Below are 21,834 nucleotides of genomic sequence, written 5' to 3' on the forward strand. Positions count from 1 at the left end.
ATCATAAGTTTCGAAGTCTGTGGCATCACGCCCAGAAGTTTCGCTGTCATGCACAATATTTCGTGGCGCGGCAATCAATGCTCTAGCCCCACAATTTATCGACAAAAAAATTTCTGGCAACGTATGAATATAAAAGCTCTATCGATGAACACTTTAGTCCAACCAATAGGAGTGTAAAAACCGAAGTTTCTTTCCCAACACATAGAGGGCAGCCGCTTGGCTGCACGGTATACTACAACCCAAAAAGCTGCGCAAGCGAGAAGACGGGAGCAAGTATCTCGCGAGAATAATCTTCATGCCTCATCGTAAGTAGCACAGAAACTAGCTGCGAAAAAGGTGCGCTATGAACTGGCTGTTCTATTTCACGCATGCTTTTAGGCTGCACCTCTATTCTCGAACATTTATTATGCATTTTTGGCTATTGGATTGGTCCTTAGCGCTCCTATTTTGACGCTTTGGTGTCGTTGCTCAGCTTGATTTAACAAGGTACTGCCACCGAATAATTATAGAAGCTAACAGAGTTTTAAAAAATTTGCACCGAACAGATATATTGTCTGAGGGTTTTGTGTAAATTGCGTACTCATCGGCAAAGAAGCAAAGCATGGCCACCACAAATTTTGAAAACTATTTGGCATTTTTATATTTTGTAAAATTGCTCTGCAGCATCAATGTACATTGATTCAAATTATGATGGCTCTTCCTAAATAATAAATGATTTTATAGAATATATGTATAGCAGCACAAGATATTTAATGAGCCCTTTCTATATATGAAATATCAGGACGCAAATATTCCTATGTGTTCTAGTATTGAAAGATATTCAGACAAGTCCACTTACGAGAGCAGTTCTTTAATTTTACCGTTGGAAGAAATCACAAGAAATTTCAAATTTGTGTACTTTTGACAGGGTCATTGACTGCCGCAAAATTACGTCTTTATTGACAAGTGTTGCCCATGAGCACCATACCAGATTTATTTCTCTATGAGTTTGGGTGTTGAATATAAGTTCCTTGTTGAATGTATTCCGTTAACACTGAATGTGTGGCAGGAATTTTCATTTCTTCATTTAGAGTAGCAACATTGGACGAGGAATAGGATTGATATTCGATTCACTTCCTTTTGCAAGCATGGTCAGAGGAGACAGGCCACTGCGAATTCTGCAGCTCCAGTTGTTTTACACACGTGAAGCAAACGAAATATACTTCTGTGGCTAACATATGATGAGGCCTGTCTGTTCAAAATCTATACTAAGCCATAGGTACCTTGAGGTGAATGCGGCTTCTAGTTCTCTAACTGGTATTGCGCCCATTACCAAAAGATTCCGCTAGATATATATATTTTGTGCTGTTATGCTTATTCCAGACGTGTTATACATGTTTCGGTAGAAAAAAAAATCTTTTTTCGGACATTTACGTATGCCTTCAATAAAGGGGTACGCATCATTGCCCTTTTTGCAGTGGTAACGATGAGCGTTGCAAAGTAAATCTACGCTCATTATACACGAAAAGCGACAGGTAGATTTGTCTCACTCCTTATTTATCCGAGCGAAACGAATGTGCAATAAAATCATGGCTATTGTGGTTATCACTTCTGAATAGCCTCTAACGTGCTATTGATGATGTAAATAAATTTAGGAGCACTTCCCTCAACTTTTCCACACCACCGAAGGTGTTATCAGGGACCTTTTCCTTTACATTTATATTCTTCGATCTGCCTGAGTTTTCATAATTACTTGAAAGAGGTAGTTTCAAACTAAAATTACAGTACGAGAGTCCGCAAAGTGGTTCTCTATAGCTTTATACATGAAATCAGCGCGAAAAAACAAGGCAACACAAAGATAACTACCGTGGTTTCAAACCTTTCTTAAACTGAAATCAACACTATTCACTATGCGCATGAAACTGCAGATGCTTTCTATATTCAGAGGTAGCGCAGCTGCTTGCTGACGTAGTCCATTATACCATTTATCGGAATCAATGCGCAGCTTGTCTTTTTTGATGGCTTGCTGCTAACAAAGTACAGCTACTAAACGGTGTTCATCCTGTATCCTTCTCTTTGCCTTCAGTCTTCGCGCTGATTTAGGTATGCCTTCCTCATAACTACCTGAATGTTCTACAACACTGCAATTTCTGCACCCCAATAGTTGTTTGTGTTACATTGCATAACAGAGGGTTATATTTGCAGGTGGCAGTCACTGTGGAATGAAAGCACATCTTTCTGGTGCCCGGGAAATGAGAAACACAAGAACGAAACCACCTGGTTGTTTCATGATTCTCATGTTCTCTCCTTGTCGCCTGCTTTGCAGGGTCTTCGGTTGCCTGTTTGTTCAAAACTTCGGCCACAGATCCCCCGAAAAATGCGCTTTAAAATGGAAGAGTCCTTACTCTCTGTACTCACTCGCCTGGCTCTCTTCATTGGCTTTCTTCCAAGCTAGCCACATCGTGCAGACGATCATGCGAAAAGAACCGTACGCTAACTTTACGGAAGCGCTTTCGTTCATTCTGACCATCACAGCGACAGCTAAGGTCTACGTAAACTTATTTTGCATGATTTCGGGATCCCAGAAGCTCCTCATCTTCTTTCGCGAGAGTGCAGAGTACGAAACTTTATCGCAATTCCGGCGTCCCCGATTCACCGAAATGCTCAAAAAAGATTGGCTACTCTATCTCCTCAGGCTTTTCTTCATAATATCCAAAGTCGCCACAACATGCGCACTCGTAGTTTTCATTCCACAGGAGGACGCCGAAAATGTTGCACGAGAAAGAGGTGTGGCAGCAGTACTTTGTAAATTGTTCTCTGTGTCTGCGTTCACGTTCTACGATACGATCATGTACCTTGTTATGACTTCGACTTTCGAAGTACTAGTCTGGTACGTGCGCGCACAGCACGAAGCTCTTGAAGAATGCTTGAACGAGGTCGCCCAGGCAGCAGTGTCCGCTGAATCACGGGCCTCGTCCATCGAGTTGGCGCCCAGAAAGCTCGAAACGGTGCGCGGGAACATGTGCACCATAAATATTCTCAAGAGAAGGATGAACGACACGTGGAATCCGGCTATCTGCGTTTCGGCAGCTTGCCTCCTGTGGGTCAACTGCATGGCTTTGTACAGCATTATGAATGCTGGTTCTACTGGAAACATTGCGTTCCTAACGCCCCTGTACGCGACGCACTCCACACTGAGTATTGCGGAGCTTGCAACTTTGAGCTACACTTTCCGTGACGTGGTAAGTATTGCAGCAACTCTTCTTTCGCTCTGTGCAGTACTGAGCATAATGCCTACAAAATTTGTCGCAGCAATAATTAGGGTTTGCTCTGTAACAACAGCTATATTGCCTACTTAGAAAGAGTATCTCATGATGTGCAGTAGTGAGAACTAGTATGCAATGAAGGATTTGCTTGTTCTTTAGCTTATGACATCTACGTTAGGTGCATTTTCGAGGAAAGTTGTTTTGAACTGTTGGGAAGTTTTTCGCGAGATCTACCATTGTTGAACCGTACATATCAAGTGGACAACTGTACGTATAGCATTTCCTGTTCTTTTTTATTTGATGCATGATGGACGACTATGACATGATAATTGTTACTGTATTACTATACACTTTCTCAGAGTAATAGTTACAAGTTTTGTTGTATATTTAAACATTTTTTGCTACGTTTAGAAGGTTGCATATAAGCTCATTTTACATAATTCAATTTGCACACCTAATGCGCTTATTTCTATTTACGATATAGTTCCTTCGCATTTGAGGAAGCCGTGCGTAATATTCCACGCCGGCTATGTACCAAGTGTAGCTGTGAACGATAAATCTATTGCCTGCGAGGATTTGCAATTGCGCACTTTTGTAGCACATGGGCAATGCTACCGGAATATTTGAGTTCCGTATATGAATATTGCAGGCCGAGAAACTCAGAGACGCCGTGCGTTCGTCCTCCATGCGTGCCGTCACATACTCGTACTACAGACAGGTAATAGTTTTTTTTAACATTCAGAAGTTTATTTTCGTTTGTTTAAAAAGTTGTCAGTTTACACTTATGCAATATTATATAGTTTTATTCTTCACTGTCAAAGTATGTGGGCCTTGCAAACTTCATTACTTGAGAAGGGTGATGGCGCCTGATTTCGGTAGAACAAATTAGAGCCTTTTATATGACTACTCATACAGGCAATCGGTACCGTGTGCGCCAAATTTGACGAAGTGTGAATGAGTTGGCAGCGCATCAAGAAATTTACTTACAAGATGAGAATATCGCATTTGTCATACCATTTCTTTATACTCGCAGGCACAATTATTATATGACGCCATTGACCCTGAACGACTGTGCATAAGCGGTGGTGGTTTCTTTCGCCTTGACCAATCACTCATCGTATCAGTACGTATTCCACTGCTCCGAGTTTGGCCATAAAAAAAACTTTTATGAACGTATTTGGCATACACAAATCTCTATCATGCCCGCATACATTGGTACATAGTTTTCCGAAGTGTGTAGCTAGGCCATAACATAATTTATGGAGGCAGTAAACACGTACGCTGATAATATTGCTGTTATTAAGCGCCTTGCATCATGAGAACACAAACACGAATATCCGGGCTATACTGAGGGCATCGTATGCTTGCATTCGCTGAACGCCGTAATATATAATTCATTTGCACGGCTATGTAAGCATAAATTTTTGCATAAGCATACATAGCTTGGGAAGAATCACAATGCGTTGTATTCAATAGTTCAATATCAAGAGGCTTAAGCGTTGTGCCTCCAGAACTGCGACGAGCAGAACTGGCCAGCATTGTTTAGCCCTAAAATTTGTGCGATGATATGGAGGACGCATTTTCTCTTTGCTGGAGGAGCACTCGACGTAATTTCATAAATTAATTTACAATTATAAATATATGTATTAATATGTTAAATAATTTTTTCTCATGATATTTACTTTTCCCGGGTTTCGGAGTGTAATATGTGTATAGAATGTTTACGAAGCAAAAGTAAATTGCCAATATTTACTTAGCAAGACTGTTTGAGGTTTTTCCCTCGCAAAATGACTTACGTCAGTGGGAAGTGCGAGGAAGGTTATTGCCCTTACCTCAGGGCTTGTTTATTTCTGTTATTCTGTAAGGTCGTGATCTCGCACATGTATAACACCTGTAGCCTTTTGAAAGGATTTGCCATTATTCAGTTAATAATAGATTGGTTGCATTTCTGTGCTTCATGCAAGAAATACATGTTCCAAATTGGTTTCTTTTTCTCACCACAGATATCTGGAGCGTTAATAACGTACACCGTCATCTTGTCCCAGACGAGCCATGAATAATAAGTGGACATGTACTCCGAATATATTGACCGCCTGACGAAAGGAACGCTTTCCATGTGGCAACCACTTTTCGGCAATTAAATGCCAATTTTATGGGCAGAACTTTTCGCTTTCATCTCACTTTGCTTATCTAAGTGCCTGACGCTGATGTATGCGCAACCGCTATCATGCGTGGGGGTTGGGGTATTTAATGTGATAAAACACTACGAAGCATCATTGCGTATCACGTCCTGTACGAGACAGCTCAAGGTACTTCGAGCCATTCAAACTCCTGTCGCTGATTTTTCTTCATAAAAAAGAAGACCAGATCTGCGATATTCGTCATAACAAAGACCCCAACTGTAACCATAATAAAAAAGGTGGCCGACAGATGGAATTTCACAAGGTGGTATATAAGTTTTGAATGAGCATAAGGTGCCTAAAAAGGCTGATTGATTAGTTTTAAATCAAGCCTACCTTGTATGACAAGGCCGCCTTTGACGAAGTGTCCCTATCGAAACGTAGGCCAGCCTTTCTCAGGCACCTTCTCCCTGTTTGTAACTTTGTTACCAAGTTACCTGTAATCAGTGGTTAACCTCGACGACGCAGTAATCTAATTTCTACAAGGGAAGCAACATTATGTGGCTAATATCGGGGCATATGTGGCTTGTCTTCCTTATAAGTGGCGCATTTCTCGTGACAGGTGCAGCGTGTTTACAATTTTATCATTCTAAATGGCAATGTCCTATTGCAATACTTAGTCTAATCATCAAACAAATGAAGAACAAAGGCGACTCACATAAAAAATGTGAGATACGATAACTTTTTTCTTATTTATTTCGCCATCTCCCTTTGTGCAGGTTCGCAATCAGCCATGAAACGGGACGGTGATCCTTGTTTCTAAAAGTAAATGCTTACAACCAGAATTCGTTCTTTCAATGTATTCATTCGTAGGGCGCCCAGGAATGTATGATCAAGCTGAAGTTGTCGCAACAGTTGTAAAATGCTACTTAAATTATTGTTTTAGTTGGAACTTTAACGAAGAGGAGAGTATTCCTGAATAGGAATATCAATTAGTGCTCTGAATATTACATACCAAGAAGACAAGACCCGTCAAACTTGAGCCGTCCCTTTTTAAAGACGAAACTGCCCCTGCGTTTATTCTGTATTGTGGCCTTGCACGTTCAATAAAATAGCATTGCATATATTTTGTGCACGTGTCATCAGGTTGCTGACATCAACTGCAGACATGAATTAAGCATGCATCAATATAATTTGCGAGAACGCTGTCCATCCAACATACAACAGGGGTAAGAGGCAATTTTTCAAGTTTGCGTAACCAAACACCTTAGGGTACCCAAACGGACCTTTGGGACCCAATGTTCCAGGCCATGCTCGTGCTTTTACGGACCCCCTCTTGCTTTCTTTTGTGTACCCTCTACAATTAGGTAGTGCAGCCACTGGTTTTCGTCCACTGACTTTAGAGGCGCAAAGCCTTACGCGTCACATCATGCATCACGAATGAGCCACTGCAGACACGGCCACGCAATGGCTTCATTGCAATAAGCATCAACGCCGTTGCCACGTACCCACTGTGAGTCGAAAGTCATGGATTTTTAACCGAGATCGAGCCCAAAATCAACGCATCTGTTATGAAAGCCAGTGGTTTAAATATAGCAAGCGACCGCAGTCGACTGTTATGAGCGTTTTCCTTTATGAGCCTTTAATTTGCTAGCAGGTACAGAATTTGTTTAATTGCACACTTTCTGCCACTTATAGGGAGCTATTCTTCCTCGATATAAGATACAAATTAAAAAGCCTATCTAGACTTTAACATGATAGGAAGTCTGGTTGTACAAATGAAATAAACATTTAGCATCGTGATTTTCGAAAAACGAAAGAATTGCTCTGTAGTAGACACGATAAGCCCATGGAGACGCTGAAACCCTCTGTAGACGGTCATATTTTTTTCACGAATACGTGTGCGACTAAACTAATACAAGAAAATGATAAATCCTTCCAATAAACGAAGAAATTATCCTCGATCCAAAATGTAATTCATAAAATTTGCAAAACCAACTCTGTCGGTGCCTCAAAAACTCTTTAATGATAGATCATAAACGGAATTTCTATGCTGGTTCCGAGAAATTACACAGAGATCTTGCAATGCCCAAAGGTTCTATGCACGATAGCCAGTGCACGCAGCTTCTATTATCCAATGAAGACGACTTTACCTTAATTTCTGCATCCATTCTACAATATAACCTTTTTTACTTAAAATAAGTTTACTTATTCTACACACTTGGAGGCGTGTTTGAGGACGGTATGTGTTTGCTGCTTGCTGGATTCTGCTTACGCCGTCATTGCATAAGTCTTTGATGGCGAATATTAAATACTTGTTCAACTGCACGAAGTAAACATGAACAAAGCGATCTAATGCATGTCAATTTGCTTCGCTGATTTTATAACTTTATATTTGTAAACGTGGGACTTCACTGTAGTATAGCTGCACTGGGAATTGATGTTTACCGTAGGATACCTTGATAGCAAAGAAATATCCGTTATATAGAGTTTTAGCGACTTCATGCAATTCTGCAAAAGCTGGCTCACCTACACTTTTATGCGGCATACACATGCAGTCACTTTAGGTTAACTAATGTTACGAATGATTACAGGAAGTCAAGTGCTGCGAAGATTTCTCGGGTCGCTTTTCACTTCGACTTGAGCTCGCCCTGTGCGGCAATCCTTGTGCACTTCTTGCTCATTGTACGTTTCTGACATCGGGTCAGTGTCTTTGTTCTTAATCATTCGTATCTATTGCAGCACCCACAGGTACGCCTCTATGCAACAGCTAAAATACGCCATGACACCAAGGACAATTTCAGCCTGAAATTCAGGCATTGAACGCATACTGTTAGCGTAACATTTGCTTCAACATTCTGCCTTATATTGCACTTATTGTGGTGCAATAACATGAAACAAAATAGATACCAGCGCAATGAAAAAACATTCTACCAAAATCACGCGTTTTCTTTAATAACAGGCCTTTCATATGTTTACTTAAAACCGCATTCATGCACTGGCTTTCAAGGAACATTGAATATAAAGGTAATTTACGACTGGGTGGCCAATTGGCTTCCGTGACAAAGATCTCAGGATTCAAATATTTGTGAATTCAATTATATCTATATGTACGCGCGAGAGAATAGTATATTCTAGCCTGCACAGAAGTTGGAGCAATGTATATTCAAAGCGCGTCACATGTCTATATATCACTTGATTGGTTGTATTAAATTTGATTTAATAAAGCTTGCCAAAGTGAATATTGAATCAACAAATGTAATATGAGTACAGGGAAATAGTTTATTTTACTGGGCATACCAGAAACCAACCCGAACAGTAGGTTTAGGACCTTAAGGAACTGATGAAACTGAAGAGAGTTTTGTGAGTCTATCAGGCGGGTTATTTTGTGAGTCTCCTTATTAAATTACTTATTGCTTTACTGCAACCAAAAACTATGCCATCCCAATTTTGTGATTTCCGGTGCTAGCGATCAATGCAAAAGTGTGTTTGTTATCAACACGGCATTAATGTCATATTCCGTGAATGAAATGCGAGGAATCTGGGAACAAAAAGCCTAAAATAAAGAAAGTTTTAGCCCCGATGATTACCGCTCCATTTTCAATGAAGCTTTTGTTTGTTTTGTAAAATGGAGAATCATCTCCTAATGATGCGCAATTGAGTTTTCCAAAATTAAATTGCAGTTTCTTCGAAAAACCCATAATGATGGTAAAGCCCCTGTCTTGTTAGAGTCAACTAAGCACAGAAGCGCATACGTTGCTAAGAAAAGGAAATGCTAAACATGGTTTGTGCACGTCAATATAATAAAGTGTCCTCCAATGGAAAATCAATCGCATACGGGTTTCTCAGAAAGAATCTTTCCCAGTGGAAGAAACGTTCGTCGCGGCGAAAGGAAATTTGGCCCGGGGCCAGATTTTTAGGCTCCCGAAGTTTTCGCATCTGGTTTCTCCACAGAGGCTGAACTTAACGAATTCGAAGCATTCATAGAAAGAAGTTTAGAGAAATTCAAGGGAAGCTCTAATGAAGCATCCCGGATCTTAAGCACGAATGAAATCATGCGTGGCTCATCCATGCTCTACCATGCATTGAATTCTCAATTGAGAATCACGAGGAGTGACGGAGATGGAATTTACAATTTCTTCTCAAATTAGGTCAGTGAGGCTTGAACCTACTTACAAAGTACAGTTCACTCAGATAGAGTTTCACAGCCAGGTGGAACAGTGACTGAGTGTACAAAATATTGATTTATACCTAGCGGCGTTTATTCCCGTGATGCTAATATGTGAACTTTTTTTATGGAAGAATATTTCCTCAACCGTAAACTGTAACTAGTGTGCCTGAGCAGACGCCTCCACATGCTGGCAACATAAATGACCAAAATACAGACTATTCCGTTCAATCTTGTAGTCTTGAAAACACTCGTGACATTCAGCTGTGGTTTCTTGCATATTCAAGTGATTGAGTTTCGAAAGAGATACGCTGTTTTTGTGCTCGCTCGGAGATCAATGACACTTGGCCCATGATGGGTGGGTAGCGTAGTCATTGATGTTTCTGGCAATGTGAAAATGGCGTGACCGTGTCTGCAGCCGGTCAATTTTAGTTTATTGTAGCGTGATTGTACTTTGGATGGGCAGCGTCTCTCTTGACGCGTTGAAAGTGGCAGGAGTCATTTATAGATCAAGCGCATGCATCTAACGGAAATCTACATCGAATACTACATACGTCATTGCGTTTCTCCATAGAGAGCCATACAACGCTACCAACAAATTGATTACTTTTAACATCAATACGGCTTGAGTTCAACGGGACTCTACGTTTCTATATCATAATCACAGCACAAGTGCACAAGCTGTCGTGACAAAAAATCTAATCACATGCTCGATGCCCGCTTTAATTAAGTGTTCTTCTGCTGCTAGGGCTTACCTCGTATTGTGGTAAATCGGCGGTTGTTGTACAATGTGCACAAATGTTTTGAATTGATCGGCACTATATGACGCCCACTCGCCACAGCATAGTCTCTGTTTCAACAATTGAAGGATAGGTTGCCTTCCGTTAGTTCGTTGTTTCTTTAAGGTCGATGATGCGTGCGTTAACTCACAGGGTAACGACATCGTCATTTCTGCTGATGCAGTATTGTTCTCAGATGTTGTTAGGGATATTTATTTTGATTGTCATCTTTTCGTAAAAGCGCCGAGCAACAATATCCAGCGAGAAAGTACTGCTAGTGTGAGTTGACAATACGCATGCGGACATCGGCAGCCACTAGTAGAATATGTAAGGTACCGGAACTAATCCGAAACCGAGTTGCTTTAACATTCGTATTAGTATTTTATGCGCCTGGTGTTGTAGTTAATATTTGCAAGCCATATCAGGCCGCACTCAATATGCTTCTGCTCTCTCTCTCTCTTTCTCTCTCTGTGTGCGTGTGTGTGCAAACAAGCGGCTGTGGTAAGCAGTTTATGTGTCAGTTTCTTTTCACAGTGGCATCCCATATCTGCGTTAGGATCGGGTATCGCATATAACGTTAGGATGGAAATATCACACATACATATGTGAAATATATGCCGCATATACGTAGAAAGTTTCACAATATAGGCCACTTGACAATAACAAGTTACATTTGTTTGTGTGCCTATTTCCCTTTAGCAGTGACACTTCGCGATTTTAAAGATGCATGTGTTTGTGATTGTTTATATAGTGAAGGTGCATGCAGCGGTGTCAGCATTGCTATGGCACTAGCGCTAAAGCCAAGTTGCGCTTTTGTTTATTTTTGTAGGAAGGTTGTGAAGACTTAGACACTGGAAAAGGGGGATTAAAAGTAGAGAGGGTCAGCCAAAGGCTTCTGTAAGGTCGCTGCAAAAACGAATGTTTCTCCTGTTTGTTTCAGTCACGTGAAGATGTGTTAATAAATTTATTTATATATATTCCGCCAAGTAGCGTCGCAGCTCTCCTATTGCTGCTACTACAATATATTTTTATTGCCGAGCATATTTTAAAACTCACTGTGGCAGCTGGAACCTTTCTTCTTGAAGGTACCTACTCAAGCATGTGAACAGTTCTTACACAAATACTGTGTGCACGATTTACCTCCTACATTCTCGCTGTGAAAAATTTCACGTATTTAAAATGGAACACAGATTGCTTTCAGCCAGTTCTTCCGCTAACTTGATTTTATGACAGCAATTCCAGCAATCCTTTATTTTCTCAATGGATCTATTAACCGGTCGCCTCTTACCTTTGATGCCCATTCCCAGGACTCAATAACTACCATACGGTTTTTTGCTGCATCGCTTAGAAAAAAACCAGGTGACGGTGCGTGCAAAAGTTTCTGAATGGATGCTGTGGGGCTTTAGGAATGCAGGCAAGTGTGTGTGCTACGCTTCGTGTCGAATGTGCCGCTGCCTAAAGCATGCTCATGGCTGCACAGATAATTCTTTCTTGAAATTAAAGAATGATAAATCCTTCGCAGTCGCCCATACACCTTTCCAAGATATACTCATCATCGATGCACAATGGAAGCGATGCGAAAGAATAACAGACGACAAACTGCCGCAAAGCGTGCGCAGACCTCGTCGTCTTTCGTCCTACTTTGTGGGCCCACAGTACCTTTCGCGGTTCACATGCTTGTACATTCAAGCATAAGTTATCATGAGTAAAGAAAGAAATGATTTTGTGCATTAACCAGGGAAGAGAAACTTTCGTGTGCTGGTTTCACAGAAAATGAACCATGGTGACAGATGAAGAGGCGCTAGGCTGACGCACCTTTACGGTTTCCTGGCATCCGAGATGGACGCCAATTCGAAGCCACCACATTCCGCAATGTCCGTTTGCACAACAGTGGTGTATCACCATTATTGCTCCGCGGTAGCAGTGTCGAAAACTGTATAAAAGATACGCACAGATTTACTATTAGATCAATACTGCGACGTGTTATCAAAGCATTTCCAGAAGTGTGGGGCATAGGCTGGAACCACCATCCGTAGGCTGGAAAGAAACATTGCGCTTCACAACACTTAGTTGGCCATGTGCCGCATTAGCAGTATATGCCAGCACAGATATATTTGAACATGCGCCTTTGACGACATGCCGAAAGTGCATGGTAGCAACATCTTGGCTCAGGAATATTCGTGGGAAGTCAGCGAGTGACCTGCAAGATCGCAATGGACGCCACGATCACTGAAGCGCTTCGACTACTTCAATGTAGAGGTTGTGCGGCCACCCGTTTAAATGCGAAGGTTTCTGCGAGTACAAGAATCAGCTCGTAATTTGCCGACCACTGCTACAGTCTTCTTGCTGAATAGCTTGCACAAGGCCCGGCACTCATATGTTGCATCAGCGTCTAGCATCTGGGCCTGCGTGTTCTACCCCAACGAATGTGCACGTTGCCAGCTCTGTTTTCTACTAAATAATAACGCATTGAAACAGCAATGTGCCTAAGCACCAACTTAACTCCAACAAATGGACGTATTGGAGTGCATACGTTCTGTAATGAAGTTTGGAACGTATGCAGGGACTGCGCAAAGTACAGCTATTACTGGTACTACAATAAATGTATTTTATTGCTGAGCCTATCTTTAAAACTCACTGTGGCAGCTGGAACCGAGTGTGGAACGTCAGCTCGGTCAGCCTCTTGGTACTTAACGTGAGCCAATGCTGAAGTATTCGCTATAAAATAGATGGCCTAAGTTGGGATATGGCGTGATGAGTCGCTTGCAAAATTTGGTGACAGATGTTTTCCGTGCTCGCGTTGAGAACGTCGGTCAGGTGGTCGTGGTTTCCGCATCTTGCCGGGTAGCCACAAGGGCATCCACTTGCCTGCGACATATGCTGCAGAATAGGAACACTTTCCCAGCAATTATTAGGCAGCTAGTGCTGCCAAATTACGTATACATGCAAGCGATGTGAAATATATGCCGCTGTTCAGACATCTGTGTTAGATCACATCAGTCGTTCTTGCAATATTTGAGAGCATAGAATGCAGGGACATGCCGGTTGCAGAGCACAATATTTAGTAACAGTATAATAAAGTTATCGCTTTTTCACTCCATTCCACTTCTTTAAAAAAGATAGCTTTCTTTAGCAGCTTTGTACACTTTGGATCACTGCACAATGTCGCAGAGAAAAGAGTCACACATACCTGATCACCTAACATAGCTAGTAGCTTTGGTCACTGAGTGTGTGTGTTGTATGTTGTGTTGCCCAACCGTCAACATGGGTCACGTGTATGTGCGCGAATAAAAAGCTTGCTGTTTTTCTTAGTATACATGACAACGGCTGTAGCTGGGGGTTGCCTGAAAAAGACAGTTTTCGCAATGCGTGTGTCATATTCGCATGGGCCCATCCTTGGCGAATTTCCCAGAATTTATGCACCACGGGGACGGAAGAGATATGTAGCCAAATATAAATTACAGAGAGAGCACCCCAACCGCAACATACATCTCCGTGTCGAGTACGGCCACTTTATGGATAGCCATTGCACCGAAGTTGCTGCCCTGATGATAGGGATTATGGGGGTTGCTGCCTAGGTTCAACTCGGGTGCACCGACTGCAACATACACTATGTCCTTATATCATTCGCCATTATGGTTGGCACGAATATTACTACTTCATATGTCGGCTATCATGCCCAGAAAGTTTCGTGATTCATAGATGGCATGAGGATATGAAGCAAGCTGAACGAGAAAGCTATCACTGGTTTCGGCAATAAGTTTTGATGGTTTCTGCCACAAATTTTATAACAAAACCACTGCGCGGTCTCCCAAACAGGGTGAAAACTTAGTCTGAGCGTCAATAGGACTACAGCTGAAGCGATGACTAACACTGGAACAAAGTGGTTGTATAATTTCACTTGTCCCGTTTCATCAGAAGCGAACAGACACCAACGAATAACATAGGGAAAATTGCTTCTACTTAATAATCGAATTGAAGAAGTGATATATTAATGCTAACGAAAGTGGATGAAAAAACAACTTGACGCTGGGCGTGATCGATCCCACGTCTTCGCATTACGAGTGGGATGCTCTAACCATTCAGCTACCGTGGCGCTGTTTCCCCATCCACTTTCTTTGATATTTCTTTGTTATTATTAGATTTAACCTTATGAGTCTTAGCCAGCGCCAACAGTGAGAAACCTTGGCGGAGGATGTGGACCATACTTTCAGGCGCAGGCTTCACAGTACGTGGTCTTTCTGGGTGAAGACAACTGGTCAATAAAATTGCACCTGCTAACCGAAGGCACCAATGTTGCCGGATTATAGACCCTCGTTATCTAAGAACGAGAAGAAACGGGTTAACCAAGGGGCCCGATTTTCAATAATCATATCATGACAAGACAACAAACAAAGACACCAAGGAGAACATTGGGGAAATTGCTTGTACTTGCTAAATGAATCAAAGAAATATTATATTTATGGCAATGAAAGGGGAAGAAAACACTACTTGCTAGATGTGGGGAACGATCCTACGTCTTTGCGTTACGCGTGAACGCTCTAATTCAGCCGTTACGATCGTTGCGCATGTTTCTTAACTACTCATATCTGCCGAACGACAGCTTAGAATTACAGTGAGGTCGTTGTAGTAACGTCACACTGGTAAACGAATGTTTAGAAATGCGCGAGTGATTTCCTAGAGTGATTGTAGGTTCGAATATGTCACCACACATCACTCTGAACGCACGATGCGTCACAACGCCAGCATAAACTCCGGTCAGGCAGATTTGAACCACCTGAGTGCTTCCCACGAAGCTGTATCTAACGTAAACGGCGCCACTTCATCCTCAGTGAGCCAGAGAACAACCACGAGCAAGTGCCGCCTAGGGTATATCTAGCATACAACTCGAACATTCTCCCGAAGCCAGCATAGTGAAAGCTCATAATTACCGCCAATGCATAAGCGATACGGATGCGCGCACGAAAAATACGTTCATAAACGAGGAGCATGCTTGTAAGCAAACGGTTCACTGCTTCAAACTAACAATATGTGCAAAGTAACTCTCGAAAACTTCGCTCTGTGTCCTAATACTGCCGACTGAAATATACGCACCCGTATATTTCATCCAGACATAATTGGACCGCACCGACTGTGATGGCAGCACCACCACATGCTTCGCAACATTGTTCAGGGGCGGAACATTAGCATTTGTGTGTTGTCCCGCCAACTTCCATGCCACCGGCACTGCTTATTCCTCTCCTCGTGAACTGCAGACATCGCAAACGTGAAAGCTGAAATTAGCCCCTGGATCTTGAGGTGGCACCCTTTCATGTGCGACGTCAGCGGGGGTGTGGGTGACTCCGCTGCAGCGCAATGCGTGCTACCTGGATGCTACTAGATGTTGCCATCGGACCATCCCGGTCTATGTCTTATAATTTGAGTCTGCAGCTTTGTAGAACTGTACGTGTGGAATGTGCCAGAATGATCTGTGAATTTGACAATAGTGTCGTCGCCACACGTAGTGTCGTTGCTCCGTGTGTCGTGTTCGACCCGTCATCTTAGAGAAGCGCGTGTACGGCGTTGGTTTCTCATCATTACTAATCCGTTCTCGCCGCGCAGTCACAATCACTCGTCGGCCATATCGCGGCATAGAACTGCAGCATTTGTATTTCAGCCGCAGTGCGTGGACTCTAATACCAGCTGCGTTTACACGCATGCGAATGCTAGCACATCACATTTCCTAGCGCATAGCGGGCACGCGGCAGAGTTCGCATGTCGCGCATCCCCCTTTGTCCGAGACAAGCCTTCCGGCGATTAGCGCTCCGCCGCGGAGGGGTGGAGGGCACGCGCAGGCAGCCGCTTCACTTTTCCTTTCTTCCTCGGTTCGGTACGACAACGTTGACACGTTCCACTTGAGGCGGCTTACGCAGCACATTCTACCTTCACCTGATGCATCATTGGGACTTGCGTTCCTGGCGCAGTATCGTCGTATACATGGATGGGGTGCTCAAGAAATGCTATTGGTTGCGGCACTTGTCACGTTAATGTAAAAGCATCTACCACGTTTGTGCCCAGCGCGCAGTGAGTGCTCGGACACCCGCTTGTTGGCCACATACATTTCAATTGTATTGCTGGCCGCCGCTTAAAGCACATCATGAAAGACGTCTATGCAATTTTGAAGACATTAGGTGGTCGTTACGCTGCTTTAATACATGCACTGCCCCAGTGGAATTAGCGCAAGATTTCATGTTTCGACCTAATTCCACACGAGTGCAAAATCAGCCTTTAGGAGAAAAAAAAGTAAGGGATCAGCAACAATAATTGACCTGGAAGGGCGCAAGCAATCACTTGCTTAGAAAGGGTGAATAAATGTGCAAACAGAAATTCTGTCGCTGAATGTCAGACCCTTGGTCTCCCTGATATTTCGTTCGCATTGCAGTTATTGCAGTACATTTCTACGGTTTTCACCAAGGAAAGAGTTGTGCACATGGAGAATATGCCTCGAATCATTGAACGTCGTTTGTTTTATTACCAAGAAATTGACCAAACTGGCATCAATGTGTAATCACCTATATTTCAGTCTGTACAGCGGCCCACTCAAGCGCAGGTTTACAACTGTTGTGAAATATTTGTGACGACATCTGGCACAAGAGCGGACTAAATTAGTGACCACCGCAGACAGAATTACGCAGTGCAAAGCCACCATGCTGCTCTTCGCAAGGCAATTGAAACTGGTTACTCGCACCGTGACACAACTTGCCCCTGCATCTTAATCTGCTCGGCCTAAATCAACTGTTTCTTTTTTCTCCTGCTCTGGGTAGCAGTACTAGTTGACGGGGGAGGTTCGTCAAGCGATAAGAAAATGTGCGACGACGCAACAAAACCAACCGACAACCTTTGCTTCGATCACCGTTTTAAATGCATTCTCTTCTCTACAGGCGTAACATGTTTAATAAACTAAAGAACAGAAAATTGAGAAGCTTGTGTTTGCTGAAGATTCACGGAATAGGTAGTTGGAATGCTAAACGAACAATGAGGGGAAAAGGCAAGTGCTGAAAAGGCAATAAAACGCTGACCAAATTTATTTCACTTTTTTTCACATGTTAGCGTCAGCTAATGTATGGGAGTAACGCTACGCGTGACGCGTTTCCTGTTGCCAATGTTTGAAGAGACTCACCTCTTGTTGAATTTCTTTCTCTATTTTTGAACGGCTATATATTTGGTTCCGTTCTACACGCCTCTTGCCCGCGCACACCATTGTTCATCAGAACCTATCCCTATTGAGCTTCGCCATAAAAAAAGTACGGCTGCACGATAACGTCACTGATAGGGACTTACCTTGCGATGTACTAATACCTTTCCAGGAGCTTAGTTGTCGCTTTCGAACAATAAATCTCAAATTAGAGCAATCGCCACACAATGGGCGTGACAGTGTCAAGGTGGTAATAAAATTGTCTTTATTTTTTTTTGTCAATGATGAAAACAGCTAGTAAGCATACTCATGCTGGCGTCACTTATGTCACATTCACAAATTTTTTGCCGCTTATCTTAGCGGCGACGTCAATAAAACCCACATCGCGCGCGAACCCCACATATTTATCAGGAGCGCTCTTGAATTGCGTCTTGCTGTTCGAAGGGCACAGGAGGGAACCGGTCTGTTAATTCTAGTGTCTGGCTTGGATCGTGCAGTTCACCTTCCACGGTATTCTGCACAAGGCCTCATCACAGCAGTTGCGGTCACAATGGCATGCCGAATCAAAGCTCTTGACAAAGAACGTACTCCAGTCGTGCCGCATGAAAGCTGCTGTGGTTCCGGTAGCGGTCCGCCAGTGCAATTTGCTTGTCAAGGGCTATCCTTGCACCCGTGGCGAAAATTAGTTACCCGGCGTGTCTCGAATGCTTACCCGGCGCTTGACAAGTCTTGCCCAGGGATCGCTTCAGGCTGCCTTCTTCAAATCAGTCGTGAGGCACTGCGTGTACCATTTCAAATCTCTGCTTGCAGATGCGGTACTCGAACAATCGCGGCCATCCGCCCTACGTCTCCGTTTGTCATAGAAATCAGTCTAGATGGATAGAAAAAAAAAAGGTGAACAGTGAACGCCACTGGGCAATGAATAAAGACATATACGTGAACTAAAGTACCAACGCGAGAAGCCGCCAAATCATGTTTCACATCAAAAAGTCTCACAGAAAAGCATGGCACCAGTTTCACTCCCAATTCGCAATTAGTTAAACACAGCCAGTGCCAGAATGGTGCGTAGTTTTTGGGTAAACAGACGTCGCTTGCACAAGTATCAAGATAAAAAGTTGCTAACTGTGGCGGAAGGCTAGATGACGATGAATTAACGTAATTTGTTTAAATATGGGATGGGTTTAGTTGAAGCAAGTAAGATCAATTCGGCAGTGTAAGTGTCAGGCGTTTGGCCTAGGCAGGATGTTGATTATCAGTATAAAAGCATTTATTTCACTTACCGGGGTTCCTGCCTGGTACATTGGCATGCTGCTGCTGTGGCACGAAACACTCTGCACCGGGTGGCGGGCCAACAGCTATACGATAGCTGAATGAACTGATCAAGTTTCGGCATCCAATACGAAAGGCGGCTTCGAGGTCAGTGTGAAGGCCTTCTAAGAGTTCCACGGTTTCGCCGTTTAGGGCGTTATGCAGGGCGTCCGCGAGTCGGCGCTGGTGGTCGAATCGGCCAACGTACGCGGCCGCGAAGGACTGGCCGTGCCAGAAGACCAAGCACGTAACTACGTCGGCCACGCTGTCTGGAGACGCGTAACCGTTTATCATGCAGGCGTAGTAGGTTCCTTCTCGGTGCCTCACTTGAATCGTCATACGGTAACCTGGACGCTGGAGTATACTCGCCACGACCTCCGGAAGCGAGGCGTGGTTGGCCTGCAAGAACGAGGCACCGAAACGGTAGAGCAGCCATGGGCGAATCTTGTTCCGCTCCATCAGCCAACACATGAGCCAGGCGATACGCTGGAAGAAATTACTCGTGCTGCCGCTATCGGCGAGCACGTGGTGGAATTCTCGGACTGCTGTTTCTGGCAGCAGGCTGCCGAGTCTCGGTAGCCACTCTATGTTCTCGGCGTCCAGGGACAAAAGATCTTCTTGCGAGACTCGATCGAGGTAGCTAAATAGCCTGTCGACGACGTTGTCCCCCATCCTGCAGAAGAACTGAGGGATACAGCTGTGGGCGTCACTAGGCAGAATGCTATGGATACCAGTCGGGTGCGACGTAAAGGAAATAACAGTCCTCGAAAAAGCAGCCAATACGTAATCGATGCTGTTTCTATCAAGCGACGGTGGCGACGCCCTAGCCTTGACAGTAAGCGCACGATCTGATTGTTGTGTGCAAAAGTCACTCTGGCCAGAAACGTCATTATACCACGAAATTCAAGCGGGAGTTCGGCAAGAATGTTCGGGAGTTACAGCAGTACAGTCGAGCGCGATTTGAAGGTTATCGCGCGAGCGTCGACCGGGAACGCGAACAGCGCCATGGCCCAGAATTCTCTGCCGAGGCGAGGGTGGTATCAGGCCTGCTTCCCTCACTCTTTTTGCTGTTCCTTCAGCAGCCGTCACTCCCTGCTGGGCTATCAGTTTCTTTTTTTTTTGGTTCTGCGAACAGGCAGTGATCGTAGTGCGCACGACGTATTCTTCGGTATTATCTGAAATTGGGCGTTATGAAGCTGTATCTAGCCTATGTAACGTCATTGCTGCTGAGCCAAGAAGAATGGGTGACCAAGCACATTAGCTTAAGCCCGCGATGCGTCCGTTGTGTGCGGCCTGCCTCCACTGTTTTTTTTTTATTTTCGAAGGCTCCAACCAAGGAAAACGACGAAGGACGCGGAAAGTAAAAACGCCAGTCTGGATAATATGCTCGATATCTCTATTATTTTTCCTAGCTTTCGCGCCGCCAGTTGTACTACGACGAAATATTGTAACCAGGTATGTCCTAAACATTTTAAAAATGAATGTTTTATGTGCGGTCGTCGAGAGCTGTCTGATTGTCCCGGCGCATCACGATTTTCTTGTGTTTATGACTGCAGCACGACCCATCTTATTATCACTGTTGCAAGGAGCGACCACAGGATGAGCGCTCCCGTTGGTTAAAAACGACAAATGGCATCGTGGGAATGAACCTTACGGTTGATATTCTCATTTCAACTTTTCCGCAGTTGCTGTAACACGTCTTCGGAAGTTCGGAATCAACGACAGCGCAATGATTTTGCTTTTCGCGAATGCCTCCTAATACATTGAAGAGTTCTATAAAGTCTTGAAATTCTTCATGTATACATGTGCGTGCCTGTGTGCGTGTGTGTGTGTGTGTGTGTGCGCCTGCGTGCGTGCATGCGTGCGTGTGTGTAGGAGGCAGTATAGTAATTTTAATAACTGCACTAAATATGGATAGATTTTATGCATAACTAAGAAAAATAGATCTAGTCATGATGTTCCCTTCCAGGCTCTGTAGTTACACACGTGCGAGGCAGAGGGAAATCATCACCGATGAAAGGATCCACATGTGCAAGCTGGTCCTTGAGGCCGAGAACAGACAATGCGGTCGGGATTAGAATGTGTGCTGCCGCCAAGCCGGAGCAGCGGGTCACAAATAAGAGACAAATGAGGAACGACAGAGTCACTAAGGCGTTTGAATTTGACAAACACTAACCGTTTCGATATCTGTTCAGGCTGCTATAGTCTCTAAATAGTGCTGCGAATTTTAGTGATGGTTGTGTAAAGAATTATTTCATTTTCGACGTCAGTGGCATCGTATAGGGAGAGGGCTAAGCAACGAACTACCTCTGAAAATGGCCGTGTCATCGATGCTTACCCATTAATGTTCATTAGGCACAAATTAATTTCAATCGTTCTTTATTGGCTTCCAAAAGAGACTAATGCTTCTTATGCATTATCCCAGGCTTAACCCTTTGACCTCGGTCCTAATACTTCAACGCGGCGCCCATTTTTTCTTTCACGTCCATTATCCTTTTCGGGATAGAAGCGAACAGTGATTCTGCCAGTTCTGTGTCCTGTCGGAGAACATTCCACTCCCTCTCAACGGCTGCCCACAGAGTGTCTGCGTCAGTGTTCGTCAAGGTGGAGCGAGCCAACCGTGCCTTCATTAAACCCCAAACATTTTCAATTATGTTCAGGTCGGGGCTCCTTGGCGGCCAGAGGAGCTGCGCAATTCCAGAATTGTTCAGATTTTCCTGCACTGAGGATGCAGTGTGAACAGGGCAGCCATCGTGTTGGAGATAAAAACATCCGTCAGGGAAAGGTCCATTCACGGCGTAAGGAAGGAGAACAGTGTCGACGATCTCGTTGTAGACTTCGGCCGTGAGCCTCCCTGGGATGCGGAAGAGCGGACCCTGACCGGCGTAGGTTATAGCACCCCAGACGTTCACCGAGACACGCCCGCTTGCTGCGACATTGCGGGCGTTTTCATCGTCATAGCTGCAATAAAATTGGTGCATCGAATTTAGTAACCAAAACACTCACAGGGCAGTTACCACTATATAATGAGAAACTGAGC

General features: G+C 43.8%; 2 long non-coding RNA genes across 2 annotated transcripts; one reads left to right on the forward strand and one right to left on the reverse strand.

The window, feature by feature from the left end:
* The first annotated feature begins 215 nt into the window (after nucleotides 1–215).
* LOC135907666 (uncharacterized) lies at nucleotides 216–5,407 on the forward strand. The gene is made up of 5 exons (XR_010566083.2): nucleotides 216–305; nucleotides 2,185–3,221; nucleotides 3,895–3,963; nucleotides 4,279–4,368; nucleotides 5,249–5,407. It is a non-coding gene; the product is annotated as an uncharacterized lncRNA (long non-coding RNA).
* Nucleotides 5,408–17,728: 12,321 nt separating this feature from the next.
* On the reverse strand, nucleotides 17,729–19,759 carry LOC135907608 (uncharacterized). Its single transcript, XR_010566069.2, has 2 exons — nucleotides 18,767–19,759; nucleotides 17,729–18,357 (listed from the first exon to the last, which is right to left on the reverse strand). It is a non-coding gene; the product is annotated as an uncharacterized lncRNA (long non-coding RNA).
* Between the last annotated feature and the right edge of the window lie 2,075 nt (nucleotides 19,760–21,834).

Source organism: Dermacentor albipictus, chromosome 10 (genome assembly GCF_038994185.2).
Source record: "Dermacentor albipictus isolate Rhodes 1998 colony chromosome 10, USDA_Dalb.pri_finalv2, whole genome shotgun sequence".
Lineage (NCBI taxonomy): Eukaryota > Metazoa > Arthropoda > Arachnida > Ixodida > Ixodidae > Dermacentor > Dermacentor albipictus.